General features: G+C 43.0%; 1 pseudogene across 1 annotated transcript in view; it reads left to right on the forward strand.

Moving 5' to 3' along the window:
• Positions 1-4,858: 4,858 nt before the first annotated feature.
• Positions 4,859-23,443, forward strand: part of LOC311108133 (meiosis-specific protein MEI4-like) — a 39,094-nt pseudogene continuing 20,509 nt past the window's right edge. The window contains exons 1-4 of the transcript in view: positions 4,859-4,904; positions 6,048-6,314; positions 7,396-7,959; positions 21,185-21,316. The product of the transcript in view is annotated as a meiosis-specific protein MEI4-like (transcript). The remainder of the gene's footprint in view (positions 4,905-6,047; positions 6,315-7,395; positions 7,960-21,184; positions 21,317-23,443) is intronic.

Here is a 23,443-nt window from a genome sequence, read left to right on the forward strand (position 1 = left end):
AACTGTAAATCAGAACCTTGGATAGCTCCACTCTGGCGGTCTGCAGAAGGCTCCTCTTCGAAGGTTCCTTACAATGTAATTAGTTTAACAGGGAAAGTCACGATTTGTGATGATTCTACTTATTATGTTGTTGGTGATATCATTATAGTGTATTTAGACTATACAATACTGGTTGTGCTCTGTTCTCTCAATAAATAAAACATACAGACGTTGTAGGCTGTATAAATGAATGACAATGTGGCAACCTCTCTGCACTATAGCCTACAAAAAATGACAGTCCTCCAGTCAGACCAACAGGGCTCATAAGTTAATGCTGTAGGGCAGGCCTATTTATATGCTGAATCAATGTAAAACCACAATGGTGTAGCCCAGGGATCATCAACTAGATTCAGCTGCTAGCCAATTTTTTCTTGAGGAGATGGTAAAGTTATTTTTGTTCAGAACATTTGAGGGGCCAACTAAAATCAATCACATGCAGGCCGCCAGTTGGGGAACCCTGGCATAGCCTGTCTGCCTGTCTTTTTGTATGGCATATAGCCAGTCTTTTTGTATCTCCACAAGTTGAAAATTGAGAGTTGAGACAGATGGGTTTTGTGAACTTCGTGATTAACTTTGTAAATTATTAATATGTTGGTGCAAATATAAAGGGAAGCCAACCTCTATTAGCGTTTGAATTAGTTATATCCTCACAATCCCTCAAGTCACTCTATCATAGAGGAAATCAATTGTGCACTGCATATTGACAAAAATATTGTTCCCTTTCGAGTAAAGATGTTGAAGCCAATAAGTCTCTATAGCCTATCAAGTGGATATTTTATGTCTAGCTCCATGTTCTGCCTTCACTCTTCTTAAACTTCACTTTTAAGTGGGGCATTATGAATCTTTATTAGGCTGTAATTTTCAATACAATTTGATGATGGTGTTCATTCTCTTTCCCCACCCAGGTGTTGCACAGAGTCAAGCTTTAGAGAATGGATCATAATCATCCTCATCTGATTGTGAGAAAATTAGGTCAAGCAGTTGCTTATTGGATTTACATTGACAGAGACACTTTCTGCAATCTTGTGGAATTTGCATCTGCATCTGGGAGGAGAGCTTAAATGCTAATCATGACCCACTGGGCAACAACTGGTTGAGTCAACATTTACATGTAATTTCAACAAAATAATTCAATGTGATGAAGTTGAATCAATGTGGAAAACTGATTGGATTTGCAAAAAGTCATCAATTTAAGGGAATTTCATATTTTTTCACACAACCTTTAACCTAAATCCAATGATGGTGAATTTTTTTGTGGATTTCACGTTAGTTGACAACTCAACCAAATATAAATCAGAACTAGACGTTGAACTGACGTCTGTGTGCCCAGTGGGGATTGATGTATAGTGACTTGGATATTGCCCCCAGGTCTGGGTCCTTGTAGATTACGACTAACATCTTCACATATTGAACTAATAGTCCTAATAATGTCAATGTGTAAACCAATTAAATGTAATTAATAGAGGATGTTTATCATAACTAGCCTATTTATCGAACGTAGATTGGATGCTAGAATCATTCTTTATGATGAGAATCCTGAATAGCATGGGTTAATTCATGTTGTCAAATCAATGAGTTTCTTTAAATCAGGTCAATTTAGAGTCTAATCAATTTTATGACTGGGACACAATTTCTCCCCACTCTCTGTTGTAACTGAGAAGGCCTTCTTTGATCACTTGTTTACTATGTTAAAGTATTTGACTGTACGTCTACCTGACGCTGGCCAAGGTCTTGTTCCATCATGACTGGTATGACAGTGACAGTTTCCTTGCTGCTTTCCTTTGTCACAACTCTGTCACTGTGAGTCAAGAGATGGCCTTGAGCATAGCCGCGGGACATAGGGGTGCTGCAGCACCACCTGAAAAATAGGATTTTTTTTATTTATTAAAAAACAAAATTTCACAAAAGTAGTACTCTGGGCCTTTACTAGTCCTGTATTAGCAGACTGATATAGCCTTCTGTAGCACAGCCCCAAAACATTTACAGCGCCCCAATACATCTCAGTTTATTGCATAAATCGTGCATGCATTGGATTGCAATGCTGGTGCAGGAAAATAATCCAGTCCAGTTTAATGAATTACAGTGTAGGCTAATCCAAGTGTAGGCTATGACGCAATGTATATAAATGGAGAAGAAGGCTAAAACGTGGTCAGGGCAGATCAAAACAGTGGCACTAAGTCTCAGGGTGAACATAGGAGTGGTCAATGGTGCTGTCATTCAAGGTCCTTTATTTACCCTGTTCATAATGAGCACGGGACGGTTTCATTTTGGCTTCTGCTCAGATGGATGAAGCCAGCGGGGAAGACATGCAGCACACAGACACCACGGCTACAGACCTACCACAGATCTGACTTGCAGTGGTGTAGTGCTATTGTTCTATTTTTAATACCATCAAACACCAAGTTAGGCATACCTACGTTCAAAATAGGCCATCATCACTGTCAATCGGGAATTATAATTATTCACGTTTTACCAGTGAACACTGCATCTGCATGCCAATCATTTGATTGATCTCAATCAGTTTCATGGGAATAGCCTATGCATTTAGATCTTCTTGAATTACTGTTTCGTGAGCGAATTAGAGCAGATGATGTTAACAAACTATTAGCCTTTCTTCTATTGTGTTTCAATCAAAGAATATATCCTGCATAGTGGCTCTGAGTTTTGGCGCATTATACAGTATATATATTTCTGACTATTCAGCTTCAGCTAACCATTCTAAAATCTCATTAAAAACTAGGTGTTTTTGGTGTAGCAGTAATGTTATAGGCCTGCTATGCTATTCGGTTCTGTTATGTAAAATACTACTTAATCGTTATGTGATCTTGCAAGACATTGATTCAGCTTTGATCTAACTTTACTAAACGAGCACCATTGTGGGAAGTGATAATCTTCTATTTGTAATAATAATAATAAATGATGAGTAGGACTAATAGGTGTAGGCAACATATCTTGATGAGTGTTATTTTAAACGATTAGAGCGCCCTTCGTGGTTCTAAAAGGACAGCACTAAATAAACTTTGATTTGATTAGCTTGAATACATGGTTACAATATACACTACATGACCAAAGGTATGTGGACACCTGCTCGTCGAACTTCTCATTCCAAAATCATGGGCATTAATATGGAATTGGTCCCCACCCTTTGCTGCTATAACAACCTCCACTCTTCTGGGAAGGCTTTCCACTAGATGTTGGAACATTTCTACAGGTACTTTAGTGAGGTCGGGCACTGATGTTGGGCGATTAGGCCTAGCTCGCAGTCGGTGTTCTAATTAATCCCAAAGGTGTTCAATGGGGTTGAGGTCAGGGCTCTGTGCAGGCCAGTCAAGGTCTTCCACACCGATCTCGACAAACAATTTCTATATGGATCTCGCTTTGTGCATGGGGGCATTGTCATACTGAAACAGGAAAGGGCCTTCCCAAAACGTTTGCCACAAAGTTGGAAGCACAGAATCCTCTAGAATGTCATTGTATGCTGTAGCGTTAAGATTTCCCTTCACTGGAACTAAGGGGCCTAGGCCGAACAATGAAAAACAGCCCCAGACCATTATTCCTCCTCCACCAAACTTTACAGGTGGCACTATGCATTCGGGCAGGTAGTGTTCTCCTGGCATCCACCAAACCCAGATTTGTCCGTCGGACTGCCAGATGGTGAAGCGTGATTCATCATTCCAGAGAACGTGTTTCCACTGCTCCAGAGTCCAATGGCGGCAAGCTTTACACCACTCCAACATACGCTTGGCATTGCGCATGGCGATCTTAGGCTTGTGTGCGGCTGCTCGGCCATGGAAACCCATTTCATGAAGCTCCAGACGAACAGTTATTGTGCTGACGTTGCTTCCAGAGGAAGTTTGGAACTCGACAGTGAGTGTTGGAACCGAGGACAGACGATTTTTACGCGCTGCGTGCTTCAGCACTCGGCGGTCCCATTCTGTGAGCTTGTGTGGCCTACCACTTCGCTACTGAGCCGTTGTTGCTCCTAAACGTTTCCACTTCACAATAAAAGCAGTTACAGTTGACCGGGGCAACTATAGCAGGGCAGAAATGTGACGAACTGACTTGTTGGAAAGGTGGCATCCTATGACAGTGCCATGTTAAAAGTCACTGAGCTCTTCAGTAAGGCCATTCTACTGCCAATGTTTGGAGATGGCTGTGTGCTCGATTTTATACACCTGTCAACAACGGGTGAGGCTGAAATAACCGAATCCACTAATTTTAAGGCGTGTCCACACACTTTTGTATATATAGTGTACCTATTACAGAATAAATAATAAAAGGAAACACAGGGCTGAACTATCAATTCATATCATTTATTTGCATATATTTAATCATCAAATCAATTGACCAAGTAGTGAACATAAATCATTACTACGTAGAATTGCAGGAAATTCGTTTTAAAACAGACATAAAATCAAGCTTTTGGTACATAAAATCAAGCTTTTGGTGTGGTGTATTCATGCATCTCAATAAATTGGCAAGGGCATCCGCAAGAGCAGGTCAAGTCTACCACATTTTATTCTAGTCTAAACACGTCAGCTAAGGAGTTTAAAGTAGTGGATATGTTCAGTAGTAAAAACCATTGCAGTTAAGATCATTACCATGTGTGCACGCTCTGAAATGATTGACTGCTATCATCATGCGCGAGAGGCTAACCAACGACCAATGGCCTATCTAGCTAGCCAGCTAACGTGCTCCTACAGACGGACGGTCCAGGAGTCAATATCTGATATTTTCCACATAACATGGTTAAGGTTAGCTAGCTAAAATGACCGTTGTGGAATTCCGCCCCTCATCAGGTGACGATGAACTCGGCTTGATGGATCACAAACTGGAGCAAAGTCCTCCTGCTAACGTTACCGATGGTGAGCTAGCTAACGCGTTTGGCTAGCTAGTTTGTAGCATGACGTGTCATATGTCTGAAACTAACAGCGTACTGTTCTCTGTGCATAACATTTGAGGAAGAGTAATAGGACAAACAAGAGACAGAAAAGAACACCATATCACCAGATGGCCTAATCTTACAGGAGTGCAATAACAGGAAACACCCTAACCACAGGCCCCAACCGCCAGTTCCTCCTCACGAGTTTCCTTGACACACAGACATTTCTCCGCACGAACAGTCACACTCCACTCCCCTTTCTACTGGTCGGGTGCCAAGGGCAGAGGACTCTGCCGTGCACCAATGGGGCATCTGCTCTGGACAGAGCAGATCCGCCTCCCACGCCTCTGGAACCAATCGAGGGACTAGGAGAAGAATCCCTCCCTTTATGTTACATTGTATAAGTAATGCTGTAAACTCTGTAAAAAACACCCTTTTCAGCTGACTCTACAGAGAGGCATATGATTAGGTCCATGCATGTTAACTAGTAGGACAAGATATCTCTGTTTGAATAAACTGCCTTTTGCTTAAACAAATTCCACTCTGTCTAGCGTCGTTGGTTTGTACTTCCTCTCCATATAATTAGAACACCAACAGACGCTTGTTGTTTGTTTTAACCAAGGTTTGTTTACAATCTCCAGGGTTATGCAGCAAATCATCGTGACATTGCTGGGCTAGCTAACGTTAGCTAGCCGATTTCTTGCAAACGTTGGGCTAACAGTTGCTAGCTCGAAGATGGCTAATCTCGTCCCAGCCTGGGGCCAATGCTCCCGAGTGGCGCAGTGGTCTAAGGCACTGCTTCGCAGTGCTAGCTGTGCCACTAGAGATCCTGGTTAGAGTTCAGGCTCTGTCGCAGCCGGCCGCAACCGGGAGACCCATGGGCGGCGCACAATTGGTCAAGCGTCGTCCAAGGTAGGGGAGGGTTTGGCCGGCAGGGATGTGGGTTCGTTTCCCACGGGGAGCCAGTATATCGCTCTGGATAAGAGCGTCTGCTAAATGACTAAAATGTAAATGTAAATGTAATGCTAATTGACTAGCTAGTATAGGGGGAAGTGTCTAGTAGTGAATAAGATTAGGAGATAGCTAGCTAGCTAACAGAACAACATCACATAGCTACTTTGACAAGATTATTGTTTTCGGTTGCTTTCAGGAATAGACATCGCGGAATGGGGTGTTAGGAAAGCTCAACATGCAGTGGCTGTTGTACTAATGAAGAGTAAACCTCCCGGGAGAAGTGGTCGACAGCAACCGGAACATTTGGCCAGTAAACTGAGGAGCCAGGATGAGGCCTGGAAAACCAAAGCCCAGGGCCTTCAGGAGGAAGTGCTTAGACTGCGACAAGAGTTCCTACTCACCCAGATGCTCTCAAAGAACAGCAGTGGAGCAGGTGCTGGTGGGTCTCATTCATCCATCCTCTCCCCCTGCTAGCTAACCACCTCTCCCCCAAGTGTGACTTATAGTACACCTCATAATATTAAAAGAATGTGTCACCAAGATTGGTCAATCACATATACAATACAGTAGGCCCACTGTACTTTAGAGCTGCTGGATAGGCCCAGAGCCACAGTGGCTCTACAGCCGTGTACTGCCACGGTAAATAGCCTCCCTCCAGTTTATTATTTTGTTCAATTGATGAACAGCCTGATTCATGCTCATTAAATGTAGCTCATTTTCAGTTAGTAAAGGACTGCTCTGCATGGATGGTAATTGGATTACAATGTCTACATGAGGAGTGGAGAAGCTGCTGTTTTCAGAGCCTAGCTATTAGCCGGGTGTATTATTGAACTGAAGGAGCATTGTGGCTAATGTATCTAGCTCACTAATGAGGTTATGGACACACAAGGTTGTTTTGGAAAGAAGGCCCCTCGTCCTTTGACGTGCTGTGGTGTCCAAGACAGCGTTGCTGATAATGCCGGGATGATAAGAAGTCCGCTTACACTGTTCTTTGATTATAAAGATTTATTGTATCAAAGTTCACAGTATTAATTTACAGATATCTGCAGTTATATCTGGAGAGAAACGGCCAATCTGTTGATCCAATATGTTGTCTCTCTCTCAGTCCTTTGTTTAAGACACAGTATTTATATCCAATGTAACGTAATATGGCGTGATTTTAATAAACCAATCCCCGGCTTTCACATATCTCCAAATGTCCTCTATTCCAAGAAACCTATGTAGCAATGCTTTTCCAAATGCTTCAGCAAAGCAGAGTAAAGTTCATCTATTACACCATTTGCAAACATCAGCAAAATCAATAGACCTTCAGACACTACAGTGCTATGAAATTACACAAGGTGACAGTGGATTGCTATAAAGGTGAGAGAGACATGATTGAATGAGGTTTAATAACAAAGCTAATTGGGTGACAACCAATAATGTTGTAGATACAATGCTTCATTCAGTGTCACAGAATATAATGAGGCTGACAATGATCCTAATAAGATCATGTCTGTCTGACTTGGTGCAACCTGCAGGAGATGGTTTCATGGGCCTGCTCTCAGGACCTCGTGGGGCCAGGCTCGTTGAAAGACCAGCTCAACTCAGATATAGACTCCGGCTGTGGGACAGAAAACAACAAAGAGACACTGCGACCCGCTCAAGACTCTGCAGAACCACCCAGTGCCCAGCTAGCCTTTCCACCTGTCACCACCACGGCTCCCCAGATCCCATTCTCCAGTCTGTGTAAGTCAGGCCCTCTGGGAAAGGCCATGCTGCTCCTCATGCAGTTCTTCCAAAGCCTGTGTGGGGCGAACAGGGTGGAGGGGGAGGCGATGGGAGCAGAGGCGGGAGGGCTTAGCCTGGACAGGGACGGGGACAGGTTGGTGGTGGCAGACTCAGTGTGCCAGCTACTGTCCTGTATGGTGGCAGCTAGTAGGGACGCCAGGCCCCTGCCCGCTCACTCACTGCTCCTGCAGGCAGCTCAGGCAATGGACCACTGGGCCTCCCACAGACAGCCCTCCCTGCAGTTTGTGGCACACATGGAAGATGCCCTGAAAGAGCTCACTGAGATGATAGTACGCAATGACCAGCTCAACAGAGTAAGAAAACATAGTGCATAGCATATCATAGTGAATTCATGAGAATATATGTTATAGTGTGATACAGTATGTGTGTAGGTGTTTGAAATGCATTATTCATATTCTAAAACTGTAGGCCTATATTGTTTCTATTCCAAAGTGGCAGATTCTCATTTTAATCTCAATGTGGATGATCATTGAATGACGAAATGTAACATCAAGTTGACCTGAGATTGATAAATTCAGTCCAGAATCAGAGCCAATATGTATCATTACCCTCAGAGAGAAATGACGGTCATCAAGTGGCATTGAAGTTTATAGGTGCTTATATCGCCAGCTGTTAACCTTCATTCAAAGCCAACTGAGGCTGTAACTGATGAAATGGCCTTTGCTTTGACCCAGGACACTAAAATCTAATGATCCACACACAGTTTATAGACAGCCATAATTTGGCCCACTGGGATATTGAGGGGAGAATGGTGAGGTTGGTAGAATGCCTCTGATATTCATTCTTTATATAAGTTTATAAGATAATGCATTTTTCTATTTTGACATAACAGTAATGTATAACTCCTCCCAGACTGGTGATAATGTAGGAGGAAGTAAAGAAGTACATGGAGAACAAGTGAGATATGAGATAATAAATGGGGAACAGGCCTGGCATTTTAAACAGCACCCCACCCCACCCGCTCTGTGTAATGACTCATGCGTTATGACTGGCAGTACCAATACTTATTAGCTTCTGAGGGGACAGACAATCACCTTAGTGTCAACAGGCTTAAATAAAGGCTGTCACACTTGAGTTGTGAAGGGCGTGTTGTCCCTTTCTAAATGAAGATTAATAGGTGGGAGGATATATAGTGCCCTCCGTAATTATTGGGACAGTGACCATTTTCTGTTTTGTTTTGGCTCTGTACTCCAGCACTTTGGATTTGAAATGATGCAATGATTATGAGGTTAAAGTGCAGACTGTCAGCTTTAATTTGAGGGTATTCATCCATATCTGTTGAACCATTTAGAAATTACAGCACTTTTTGTACATAGTCCCCCCATTTTAGGGGACCAAAATTATTGGGATAAATTCACTTATATGTGTAGTCAAAAGTGTAGTATTTGGTCCCATATTTCTAGCACGCAATGATGCATTTGCTGTTTGTTTTGGTTGTGTTCCAGATTATTTTGTGGCTAGTAGAAATGAATGGTAAATAATGTATTGTGTCATTTTGGAGTCACTGTTATTGTAAATAAGAATAAAATACTGTACCAGTCAAAGTTTGGACACACCTACTCATTCAAGGGTTTTTCTTAATTTTTAATATTTTCTACATTGTAGAATAATAGTGAAGACATCAAAACTATGAAATAACACATGGAATCATGTAGTAACCAAAATAAGTATTAAGCAAATCAAAATATATTTTTTATTTTAGATTCTTCAAAGTAGCCACCCTTTGCCTTGATGACAACTTTGCACACTCTTGGCATTCTGTCAACCAGCTTCATGAGGAATGCTTTTCCAACAGTCTTGAAGGAGTTCCCACATATGCTGAGCACTTGTTGGCTGCTTTTCCTTCACTCTGCGGTCCAACTCATCCCATACCATCTCAATTGGGTTGAGGTTGGGTGATTGTGGAGGCCAGGTCATCTGATGCAGCACTCCATCACTCTCCTTCTTGGTCAAATAGCCCTTACACAGCCTGGTGGTGTGTTTTGGGTCATTGTCCTGTTGAAAAACAAATGATAGTCCCACTAAGCGCAAACCAGATGGGATGGCGTATCGCTGCAGAATGGTGTGGGAGCCATGCTGGTTAAGTGTGCCTTGAATTCTAAATAAATCACAGACAGTGTCACCAGCAAAGCACCATCACACCTCCTCCATGCTTCACGGTGGGAACCACACATGCAGAGATCATCCGTTCACCTACTCTGCATTTATTTGGGTTGCAATCTGAGGTGCAGTTAATTGCCGATTTCTGAGGCTGGACCTATCCTCTGCAGCAGAGGTAACTCTGGGTTTTCCTTTCCTGTGGCGGTCCTCATGAGAGCCAGTTTCATCATAGCGCTTAATGGTTTTTGCGACTGCACTTGAAGAAGCTTTCAAAGTTCTTGACATTTTCCAGATTGACTGACCTTCATGTCTTAAAGTAATGATGGACTGTCGTTTCTCTTTGCTTATTTGAGCTGTTCTTACCGTAATATGGACTTGGTATTTTACCAAACAGGGCTATCTTCTGTATACCACGCCTACCTTGTCAGAATACAACTAATTGGCTCAAATGCATTAAGCAAATGCCTTAAGAAGTAAATACAGTGAGGGAAAAAAGTATTTGATCCCCTGCTGATTTTGTACGTTTGACCACTGACAAAGAAATGATCAGTCTATGATTTTAATGGTAGGTTTATTTGAACAGTAAGAGACAGAATAACAACAAAAAATCCAGAAAAACGCATGTCAAAAATGTTATGAATTGATTTGCATTTTAATGAGGGAAATAAGTATTTGACCCCATCTCAATCAGAAAGATTTCTGGCTCCCAGGTGTCTTTTATACAGGTAACGAGCTGAAATTAGGAGCACACTCTTAAAGGGAGTGCTCCCAATCTCAGCTTGTTACCTGTATAAAAGACACCTGTCCACAGAAGCAATCAATCAATCAGATTCCAAACTCTCCACCATGGCCAAGACCAAAGAGCTCTCCAAGGATGTCAGGGACAAGATTGTAGACCTACATAAGGCTGGAATGGGCTACAAGACCATCGCCAAGCAGCTTGGTGAGAAGGTGACAACAGTTGGTGTGATTATTCGCAAATGGAAGAAACACAAAAGACCTGTCAATCTCCCTCGGCCTGGAGCTCCATGCAAGATCTCACCTCGTGGAGTTGCAATGATCATGAGAACGGTGAGGAATCAGCCCAGAACTACACAGGAGGATCTTGTCAATGATCTCAAGGCAGCTGGGACCATAGTCACCAAGAAAACAATTGGTAACACACTACGCCGTGAAGGACTGAAATCCTGCAGCGCCCGCAAGGTCCCCCTGCTCAAGAAAGCCCCGTCTGAAGTTTTCCAATGAACATCTGAATGATTCAGAGGAGAATTGGGTGAAAGTGTTGTGGTCAGATGAGACCAAAATCGAGCTCTTTGGCATCAACTCAACTCGCCGTGTTTGGAGGAGGAGGAATGCTGCCTATGACCCCAAGAACACCATCCCCACCATCAAACATGGAGGTGGAAACATTATGCTTTGGGGGTGTTTTTCTGCCAAGGGGACAGGACAACTTCACCGCATCAAAGGGACGATGGACGGGACCATGTACCGTCAAATCTTGGGTGAGAACCTCCTTCCCTCAGCCAGGGCATTGAAAATGGGTCGTGGATGGGTATTCCAGCATGACAATGACCCAAAACACACGGCCAAGGCAACAAAGGAGTGGCTCAAGAAGAAGCACATTAAGGTCCTGGAGTGGCCTAGCCAGTCTCCAGACCTTAATCCCGTAGAAAATCTGTGGAGGGAGCTGAAGGTTCGAGTTGCCAAACGTCAGCCTCGAAACCTTAATATCTTGGAGAAGATCTGCAAAGAGGAGTGGGACAAAAAATCCCTCCTCAGATGTGTGCAAACCTGGTGGCCAACTACAAGAAATGTCTGACCTCTGTGAATACTAAAAAGGGGTTTTGCCATCAAGTACTAAGTCATGTTTTGCAGAGGGGTCAAATACTTATTTCCCTCATTAAAATGCAAATCAATTTATAACATTTTTTACATGCGTTTTTCTGGATTATTTTGTTGTTATTCTGTCTCTCACTGTTCAAATAAACCTACCATTAAAATTATAGACTGATCATGTCTTTGTCAGTGGGCAAACGTAGGAAATCAGCAGGGGATCAAATACTTTTTTCCCTCACTGTACATTCCACGAATTAACTTTTAACAAGGCACACCTGTTAATTGAAATGCATTCCAGGTGACTACCTCATGAAGCTGGTTGAGAGAATGCCAAGAGTGTGCAAAGCTGTCATCAAGGCAAAGGGTGGCTACTTTGAAGAATCTCAAATATAAAATATATTTTGATTTGTATTTGTGTGATTTTGGTTACTACATGATTCCATATGTGTTATTTCATAGTTTTGATGTCTTCACTATTATTCTACAATGTAGAAAATAGTAAATAATAAAGAAAAAACGTTGAATGAGTAGGTGCCCAAACTTTTGACTGGTACTGTATGTTTTTAAACACTTCTACATTAATGTGGATGCTACCATGATTACAGATAGGCCTGAATGAATCGTGAATAATGATGAGTGAGAAAGTTACAGACGCACCAATTTCATACCCCCAAGACATGCTAACCTCTCACGATTACAATAACATGGGAGGTTAGCATTTTTGGGAGGGTATGATATTTGTGGGTCTGTAACTTTCTCACTCATCACTATTTATGATTTATTCAGGACTATCTGTAATCATGGTAGCATCCAATGATTTGGTACCATGAAAATACCCTCAAAATTATAGCTGACAGTCTGTGCTTTAACCTCATAGTCATTGTATCATTTCAAATCCAAAGTGCTGGAGTACAGAGCCAAAACAACAACAAAAATGGTCACTGTCCCAATAATGGAGAGCACTGTATGTTGCTGTCAGGCCAAATGTTGTCACTAATCTGAGCCACAAGTCACTCTAGATTTCCTGAAAAACTGCTTTAGAGATTCTTACCTGCTGCTGAAGCATTGATTATGTGGTTCCAAAAAACTTCCAGTAATTGGACCATTGCTTCATATGCTCTGAAATGCTGAAGCATGGTTGTTTTGGTACCAAATCATATGAATGGCCAGCCGTTTGCATGTTCCATTAATCTGGGCAGGAACCCAGAACCAAATCTTGCGTGCTCTGTTCGCTGGCCAACAGTCTGTCACCAGAGACTAATGTGCCAAAGCATTTCCATTAGCCCCAAATATGCTGTATTTTTCCCTCGTATAGGCTAGGTCATTGCGATGGGTGTAAATAAAATGCAGGACTTTCATTGGACCCATCCTAGTTTGAAAAGATGGCTTGCTGAAGTTCCTATATTTACCAAGCCTCAGAAGCCTCTTACTGGACAAGGGTCTTTGCATCTTCAGCATGTCCTCAAGGTTACTGTTATTTAGAGGGACAGGAGATAGATGACCAGTCAAGAGTCAAGACATAAGCTACGATTCAGCTTAATGTCATTCTCAAGGAAGATGGAACAGTCACTGCTCTATTCTAGACAGTACAAAATGTTTTCCCAACGGTAATACAGTGTGTACAAAACCCTCAGAGCTGCCACACAATTCCTGCACCTGCTGCCAGTATTTTAGAGTGCAGTAGCCTAAATCCTTGCTTAGGTTTCTGCATCACCCGTATTCACGGTACACAACACAGTTTGAGGCAGTCTGGGACAGTTTATTCTCAAATGCAAACTACTCAATAATGACTTTCGCAGGGAATTTGGAGAGCATTCCTAATTCTTCTCAGACTCAAGTATTCATAGTGCACTGCCATTCAAACTGATTGTTCAAGACAATGCAGATATGCATGAGAGCCTGTTGTTGAAGAGTCAGGGTAGTAATGATGCCGAAAGAGTTGACATCAAGGAAGTAGAAGACAACCCCATAGTGGATTATTATGAATAAACTCAATCAATCAATGTCTCTTAATCAAATCAAAGTTTGGATAGGGATTTGTTTGTTTGCCGAAGACTCTCCTCACACGAAGTTTCTGAGAAGAATTTCATTTCCATTGTATACTGATCTGTGTTCGATTGAGTGTTGGCAAAGTGTAAGGAGCTTAATGACAAATAGGATGAACATTTGCTGTAATATGTTTGTCATTATACCATGGCTTTTAAAACCTCATTCAATAATGGAGGAAAGCTAGCTTTGATTGATGGTGATAGTGTCAAATTGTCTCGGAACATATTTTTGCCTTGTGAAGTCAGTGGTGCTGCATGGTTGATTGGACCTGCAATTAAGGAGTGCATAATACATCGATTGTTAAGTCACTTAAAATGGAAAATAGGACAAACAAGTGTCCACAGGAAACCAATTTTAGTAAAGGCTGAAACTCACAGCTCACCCCAAGCGGGTACAATGCCATTATGAAGACGATCCTTGTGTCCAATAATGTCTGGTGTAAAATACGAGCATAAGAAAGTCCGAACTTAAGCGGCTTGTTCGGAGGAGGGCACGCATACACGTATACGATAACGCGGTAACTCTCTTTTACATGACATGCCATTAACAGGGCAGTGAATGAGTGGGACCAGGGCGGTCCTTCTGGACCATGAGGCCTCTTTGTGTATGAATCACAGGGCTGTAGTTTTGGGACAAGATGCAGTGTCCTCTACAGTGACAGGGACTAAGCTCCTCAGCCCTGTTCTGTCTGTAGGACTGTGGAATCAGCAGCATAATGACAGAGGCTGCATCCCGTATGGCACCCTATTCCCAATAGAACACACTACTTTTAACCTGGGTCCATAGGGTGCCATTTGGGACGCAGCCAGAGAAATGCCTCAAATTGGAGTAGGCCTACTTAACCCACGGGTCCTGCCTACAGACTGCTGGTTTTGGTGCGTTGTCATCACCTCACTCCAGACATCCTTGATTGTGTTTGGGATGAAAAACAATTATATTCACCTCATATTCAGCTCATGTCTGACTGGTACTGTCAGTGAATAAAGTCATTAGCCAGGTCATTTCCCAGGTATCAGCCAAACAGCAGTCTGCCTTTCGGTCATTTCCATGCAAATGAAGTCTGCTCACTGCTCAAGAAGGCGGCTCAGTCACAGTTTCTTTGATTGACTGAGGAAGGGTAATTGTTTTAGTCACTGCTAACAGTTTTGTTGCAGCACTGTTACGATGCCAACATCTTCCTTGACCTCACTGGGCACATATGGAGGGTGCCAGATAGTTCTGTCCCAGGCTGTTATGGGCCATTCTAGTGGCCACATAGTGATGACATTAGGGTAGGCTTGATGTCGTTTTAGCAGGAGTATCACTGCTGAGTATTCTTTTTTGTATGTGGAAGAGTGGAGATGTGGGCACAGATGGAGGGTGCCTCATAGTTCCGTCCTGTTACAGTAGATTCTAGGTGGCGCTAGAATAGGCTGTATGCCGGAGGAGTATCACTGCTGCTGAGTATTATTTTTGGAGATGGAGGAGTCGTAGATACCGTAGGAGTGATTTCCAGCTCCATCCTGTAATTAGCGTAATAGCTGCTGCTGCTACTTGGCTTGTTGATGTCATTTGCAGTTGTGGGTGTGGAAGTAGCGGGATCCATCAGTACTGTGTGACTTTTAATTTTTTACCCCTCATTTAATTAAAGTTGATTAATTTAAATTACCCCCCCCCCCCCCCCCCCCCGGGAAATTACGCCAGATCCAGTCCCATTGCTGGCTAGAGTACATTGTACAGTAGCTTTGCCATTCTGCTGGTTAACTATGTGTTTACCATGTTAGGGAATGGTGGTTTTGTAACAACTGGGTCGATCCACCAATTAGGTGTCCTTTAAGTAATGTAAAAAATAAAAATGACTATATTAAGTGCCAAATAAAGTAACAGGGTTGCCGTAACAAGGTTGACGACTTAATCTTAAATCAGCCATAAATCCCCCCTAAAAAAAATCTAGCCTATCTACAGTGTATTCAGAAAGTATTCAGACCACTTCCCTTTTCCCACATTTTGTTACGTTACAGCCTTATTCTAAAATTGATTAAGTAACGTTTTTTCCTCATCAATCTACACACAATACCCTATAATGACGAAGCAAAAAACGTTTTTTAGACATTTTTGCAAATTTATTAAAAATAAAAAACAGAAGTATATTTTTTACATAAGTATCCAGACCCTTTGCTATGAGACTCGAAATTGAGCTCAGGTGCATCCTGTTTCCATTGATCATCCTTGATGTTTCTACAACTTGATTGTAGTCCACCTGTGGTAAATTCAATTGATTGGACATGATTTGGAAAGGCACACACCTGTCTATATAAGGTCCTACAGTTGACAGTGCCTGTCAGAGCAAACACCAAGCCATGAGGTCGAAGGAATTGTCCATAGAGACAGGATTGTGTCGAGGCACAGATCTGGGGAAGGGTACCAAAACATTTCTGCAGCATTGAAGGTCCCGAAGAACACAGTGGCCTCCAACATTCTTAAATGGAAGAAGTTTGGAACCAGCAAGACTCTTCCTAGAGCTGGCCACCCGGCCAAACTGAGCAATCGGGGGAGAAGGGCCTTGGTCAGGGAGGTGACCAAGAACCCGATGGTCACTCTGACAGAGCTCCAGAGTTCCTCTGTGGAGATGGGAGAACCTTCCAGAAGGACAACCATCTCTGCAGCACTCCACCAATCAAGCCTTGATGGTAGAGTGGCCAGACGGAAGCCACTCCTCAGTTAAAGGCACATGACAGCCCTCTTGGAGTTTGCCAAAAGGCACACAAAGGACTCTCAGACCTTGAGAGGATCTGCAGAGAAGAATGGGAGAAACTCCCCAAATACAGGTGTGCCAAGCATGTAGCGTCATACCCAAGAAGACTTGAAGCTGTAATTGCTGCTAAAGGTGCTTCAACAAAGTACTGAGTAAAGGGTCTGAATACTTATGTAAATGTGATATTTCAGTCTTTTATTTTTAATATATTAGCAAAAATGTCTAAACCTGTTTTTGCTTGGTCATTATGGGGTATTGTGTGTAGATTGATGAGGGAAAAAACAATTTAATACATTTTAGAATAAGGCTGTAACGTAACAAAATGTGGAAAAAGTCAAGGGGTCTGAATACTTTCAGAATGCACTTTATCTATGGGTAACAGGGTTGCCGTGTAATGCTCGATCCGCTCAGTTTTTCACCACAAAACATCAGAAAATGGCCAAAATGACTAGAACCATCTCATCTGCTCTTACACTATGATTTGACTATTAGATGTCTCTTTTTAATATATATTATTTTGATAGTAATAGGCTAGTTTCACCATATTCAAACGAGAGTTCAGTTCACATAACAGGGCTGACCTTAAATTGAGGGACAGGTTGTTGTTTTTTTCTTCATAGAATCAATCACTAATAACATGAAATAAATAATAATCTTCAGAAATGACTTTGTCAATGCAACAAAATAACTTTACAATGATGGTGAAAACTTGGAGAAATGTTGGGGTCAAGTGCGTTAAAATCTTCCTAGAAGTCACAGAGGATGAACAGAGGGACATGTCAAAATGCTGAATTATTGAATTGTCCATGTGGTCTATATTAAAGGGCACTTCATTTAATATAACAGGCTTTTAAAATTCAATATTTGTGCACAAAATATCAAAGGGATGCAAAAGGCACTAATTTAGTGGAATGACCCAACTAACAAAAGTATTCATGTTCATCAGCATCTTCACATGAGGCATGGATGGAGGAAATCCTTAATTGAAATGTATGTTGTGTTACTATTCCTGTTCTAAATTGCGCTTTAGGCCTCTAAGAATTTGAATTTGTCATGTGATAGATTTTTGGTTCCAAGCACCCTTTTTATTGATTTACACAAGAGGGTTTAGAGTTGAGGACGTTATCTTCCTTTTCTGCCTCGGAGAATCTGCCTGCTATTTTTATCAAATCTCTACCTTGTCTTTGAATAAACAATGTGTTCTCTGTCCATGGAAATACAGATGGACAGTTGCCATCATGATGATGAAATGAGGTTATAGAGGCCTCTCTCAATAGGTAACATTCATTTGCTCCGGCTACTCCAAAGTGAATCAGGTAGCCTATATATCGTTTACACTGACTGCAGCCCCCAGCCTTGGTGATGATCATAGCAATGCTGGGGCTCTTGTGTCTGAATGGATTCCTTGCCCCTCTGTCTGTCTGTAATGGCTCCACAGCTGTCTATGGGTGAGTACCTGAGACAGGCCAGTCTACTCTAGTCGGGGAGGTGAAGCCGAAGTGAAGCGCCCAGACAATGAAATTGCATATCTTGACTCCCCAGAGGCGTCAGTCAAATGTCACTCTCATAGCAATACTAGCTTTATTTCATGACTGTGTTTCAGTTCAATCAGAATAGCACACAGCTTGGTTTTCTGTCTGGTCACATACTAGTCTCACTTCTATTGTTTCATCATGCCCCCTTTTCTCTGAGGGAGCTCAGTTATTGGCTGTCTCTCTCATGTGAAGGCTTACATTATGTCTAGCTTATTCTCTTGGCGATATCGAAAAACCTTAGGCCTATAGTCTGAAATCTGAATATGTCTTGTATCATAGTGTTTAAGGTAGCTTATTGTATAGCATCCACACTGTGTAGAGATGACATTATACTATCACCGTTCTCATCTCTGCTGTTCCAAACAAATCCTCAGTAGCCTACAGATGTATTTGTTTATGTGTGTGTGTGTGTGTGTCAGCTCTGGGAGAGAGCATCTCAACACTACAGTGCTGAAAGCAGAGTGGGGTACAGTGTTTTCTGTGATTTAGCTTCATAATTTTTTTCTTTTTTTGAGGTGGGGGGGGGGGGGGGGGGGGTGCTTGTAAAAGATTTGAGTGTCTGGTAAAATTAGGGCATCCACCAAAGAATAATGCAAATAGTCCGGGTAGCCATTTGATTAGCTGTTCAGGAGTCTTATGGCTTGGAGGTAGAAGCTGTTAAGAAGCCTTTTGGACCAAGACTTGGCGCTCCGGTACTGCTTGCCGTGCAGTAGAAGAGAGAACAGTCTATGACTAGGGTGGCTGGAGTCTTTGACAATTTTTAGGGCCTTCCTCTGACACCGCCTGGTATAGAGGTCATGGATGGCAGTAAGCTTGGCCCCAGTGATGTACACGGCCGTATACACTACCCTCTGTAGTGCCTTGCGGTCGGAGGCCGAGCAGTTGCCATACCAGGCAGTGATCCAACCAGTCAGGATGCTCTCGATGGTGCAGCTGTATAACTTTTTGAGGATCTGAGGACCCATGCCAAATGTTTTCAGTCTCCTGAGGGGGAATAGGCTTTGTCGTGCCCTCTTCACGACTGTCTTGGTGTGTTTGGACCATGATAGTTTGTTGGTGATGTGGACACCAAGGAACTTGAAGCTCTCAACCTGCTCCACTACAGCCCCGTCGATGAGAATGGGGGCGTGCTCGGTCCTTATTTTCCTGTAGTCCACAATCATCTCCTTTGTCTTGATCACATTGAGGGAGCGGTTGTTATCCTGGCACCATACAGCCAGGTCTCTGACCTCCTCCCTATAGACTGTCTCCTCGTTGTCAGTGATCAGGCCTACCACTGGTGTGTCATCTGCAAACTTAATGATGGTGTTGGAGTCGTGCCTGGCCATGCAGTCATGGGTGAACAGGGACTACAGGAGGGGACTGAGCATGCACCCCTGAGGGGCCCCTGTGTTGAGGATCAGCGTGGCAGATGTGTTGTTACCTACCCTTACCACCTGGGGGCGGCCCGTCAGGAAGTCCAGGATCCAGTTGCAGAGGGAGGTGTTTAGTCTCAGGGTCCTTAGCTTAGTGATGAGCTTTGAGGGCACTATGGTGTTGAACGCTGAGCTGTAGTCAATGAACAGCATTCTCACGTAGGTGTTCCTTTTGTCCAGGTGGGAAAGGGCAGTGTAGAGTGCAATAGAAATTGCATCATCTGTGGATCTGTTGGGGCGGTATGCAAATTAGAGTGGGTCTAGGTTTTCTGGGATAATGGTGTTGATGTGAGCCATGACCAGCCTTTCAAAGCACTTTTTGCTTGTAAGTAGGAATCAGGAGGATAGAATTATGGTCAGATTTGATCTAGAGTTTTTTTCCCTTCTGGTTGCACATTTCACTGCATTAAAGTCCCCGGCCACTAGGAGTGCCACCTCTGGATGAGTGTTTTCCTGTTTGCTTATGGCCTTATACAGCTCATTGAGTGCGGTCTTAGTGCCAGCATCGGTATGTGGTGGTAAATAGACAGCTACGAAAAATATAGATGAAAACTCTCTTGGTAAATAGTGTGGTCTACAGCTTATCATGAGATACTCTACCTCAGGCGAGCGATACCTCGAGACTTCTTTAATATTAGACATCACGCACCAGCTGTTATTGACAAATAGATACACACCCCCACCCCTCGTCTTACTAGACGTAGCTGTTCTGTCCTGCCGATGCACAGAAAACCCAGCTAGCTCTATATTATCCGTGTCGTCGTTCAGCCACGACTCGGTGAAACATAAGATGTTACAGGTTTTAATGTCCCGTTGATATTTGTGATCGTAGCTCGTTAATTTTGTTATCCAATGATTGTACGTTGGCTAATAGGACTGATGGAAGAGGCAGATTACCTACTCGCCGTCGGATCCTTACAAGGCATCCCGACCCACATCCCCAATATCTCTGTCTCTTTCTCCTGTGAATGACCTGGATTTGGGCCTTGTCGGGTGTCTGAATTAAATCCTTCGCTTCTGACTCGTTGAAGAAAAAATCTTTGTCCAGTACGAGGTGAGTAATCGCTGTCCTGATATCCAGAAGCTCTTTTCGGTCATAAGAGATGGTGCCAGAAACATTATGTACAAAATAATTTACAAATAACGTGAAAAAACACACATAATATTACAATTGGTTAGGAGCCTATATACAGTACCTTGTGTGCTCACTGATCATTGATCCAACATAAAAGGCAAATGGACAGACAAATGACAGGCGGATGTAGCGAACAAACAATATCCAAGCTTTTTTGTCCTGTCTAATTTAGCCCAATCCTCATCTCTCTGCCATCAGTCCCACAGCCTCCCGCCCTGATCCTACACTCTGTAATAGAGCTAGCAAGCAGTGATGGTGCAACTCTCTGGGTTGATCAATGCAATCTTGTTTACTGTAGTCTCTGCTCCCACCTCATGCTACTACATGTCTGTGTTTTTCCAAACAAAATGTAATCCCTACAGGCCTTAGTTCAAAAATGAAAAGGTGATGGCATCTCCCAAAACATCATCTAATACATCATCTCACCCCCTCTCTAAGGCCAAACCAAAGAAACTGCTCTTTGGTTTGACTCAAACTGTAGGTGACAGCTGACACAAGTCAATCCACTGACCTGACAGGCGTTTAGGTCTTTGTAACCATGTGTGGATCAGCACAGTGGCCAGGTTGAGTGATCGGATATGATGGGGGGTGTCAACGTGTGTGTCCTGTGTTAACGTGTGTCCTCTGTCTGTTTCCAGGTTGAGTGATGGGGTATGTGGTGGTGTGAGTGTTACTGTGTCTTGTGTTTAAGTGTGTCCCTTTGGCCTCTGTCAGTTCCAGGTTGAGGAGAGGCTGACAGAGTGTTTGATCCTGCTGGGAGGGAGCAGCTTGCTGAGGTCCCTGCTCATCCGTCATGTCCTGTCTGAGATCAACCGGCTGGCAGAGCACCTCTGGATCACCTGCCAGGTAAGGACCAGGACACACACGGGGGAGGATGTTACAGGCGTATAGGATGAGTCAAATCATTGACTTTGATGCTGTTTATAGTACTGTTTATTATGTACATGTAGAGTACACACACTCTCTCTCTGTCTCTGTCTCTCTCTCACGCTCACACACACACACACACACACACACACACACACACACACACACACATACACACACAGAAACACACACACACAAAAAGGTAAGTTCCTTGAAGTAAATGTTGAGGAAAAAGTTGTCAGTGGTCCCCATAGCGCTGATCTCAGACTGAATCTGACTGACTCGGTACCGTTACCCACTGTATATAGCCTCGTTATTGTTACTTTAGTATTTTTTTACTTTAGTTTATTTAGTAAGTATTTTCTTGACTCTTATTTTTATTAAAACTGCATTGTTGGTTAAGGGCTTGTAAATAAGCATTTCACAATAAGGTCTACACCTGTTGTATTCGGCGCATGTGACAGATAACATTTGATTTGATTTGAATCTCCTAGCCTTAATGGTGAAAGCCAGTGTATACAGACAGCCCAGCCGCCAGCGGTCCTGGGAAATTTGAATGTGTGAATAGGGAAAGGAAAGCAGATTATTCTCCCTTCCCTTGTCGCTTTACTCCCACTGTAGAGAGACAGTCAGTCTTGCATGTTTGTGTGTCTTTCCTACACCCCATTCAGAACAGCCATTATTGAAGCAGCCCTGAACAAAAGCAGAACACACACTGCTGTTGCATCAAGTGAATGAGGAAATATATTTTCTGTCACCTCATTTTGTCTGGAAGCAAAGACATTTGTTTATAAAAAGGACAGTTTCTCTGCCGAGAATATTGATGTTGGGTTATTTAAGTACACTGGCTGCTACCATAGCGGTAGCAGGACTGAGGTATAGGAGAACATTTATGGAATACACTGAAGAATGAATCTGCAAACTGAACTTCCTGATAAGGAACAAACCTCTGTTATTTGGTCTAATGATAATGTGTTCAGATTACCTGTAATTGCTCACTTAATTTACGGTATTGTTGCCTTGCCTCGGAGCCCTCTAACATTGATGTCTTGATACTTCAAATCACTTTAAAGCCATTGTGCCCTTGGATAATTGTAAGCACTTGACCCCCTGCTGTCAATGCAAAATAAAGAGAGGCATAAATTGCTTGTGAAGACTTCTACCGTTTGAAGACTGAGGACTCAGGCAGACCAATAGTGTTTGCTGGCCCAGAATACTTAGCACCTCTGAATGGAATTTGCGAACCGAGTCCTCACTGATTTTACATGTAGAATCGCATGAAAAATGTCGCCAGTCAGGCATCTACAGCGGGTGGTCCCTAAAACAGCGCGCTGAAGGATGTGGATCTAGCGTTCATCTGCCGATCATTCAACACCGCTGTGTTTTAGGGACCACCTGCTGTAGATGCCTGACTGCCGTCGTTGTTCACACGATTCTACATGTAAAATTGGTGCACATTCGGTTTGCAAAATACGTTCAAAGGTTCTAAGTACTCCCTGCCAGCATTCACTATTGCTGTGCCTCAGCCGTTTAGCCATCAGACTGGCTAATTAGTACATCCCCCTGGGAGTATGGAATTCTATGTCTGAGTCCCAAACGGCACCCTATTACCTTTATATTGTACCACTTTTGACCAGGGCCCATTGGGCTCTGGTTAAAAGTAGTGCACTATGTAGGGAATAGGGTGCCATTTGGGACACAGACCCTGTAATGGGGTTGAGAGGGCTGAGGTGCGCTCAACAGAAGACCTTGAATGGGCTGTTGGCTTGCATTAGCACTGTGGTACATTACAACTACAACAGGCTTCATTTGTTGTGAACGTTTGCATGAAAATGGAGACATAACCCAAGGACAGGCCTCTTGTGGGTTGATTAAGAAGCTTGGAATATGCTCTCTATGCAATAATACACAAATGTCGCGGAGAAGAGGCCAGTATGTTGAGAGCTGGGCTTCCGGATTTGCACTTCAGAACACAGTGAGGGGATTGCATAACACATCAAGCCTCCGTTACTGCACCTTGCCTCTCAATGTAGTTGGGCAGTTTGTGTTTATATGAATATCTACAGATGTAGGATCTTGGTCTGGGACCAAAAGGCTCCTGAACAG

This window comes from Coregonus lavaretus, assembly GCF_964263955.1.
Source record: "Coregonus lavaretus genome assembly, chromosome: 33".
NCBI classification, from domain to species: domain Eukaryota; kingdom Metazoa; phylum Chordata; class Actinopteri; order Salmoniformes; family Salmonidae; genus Coregonus; species Coregonus lavaretus.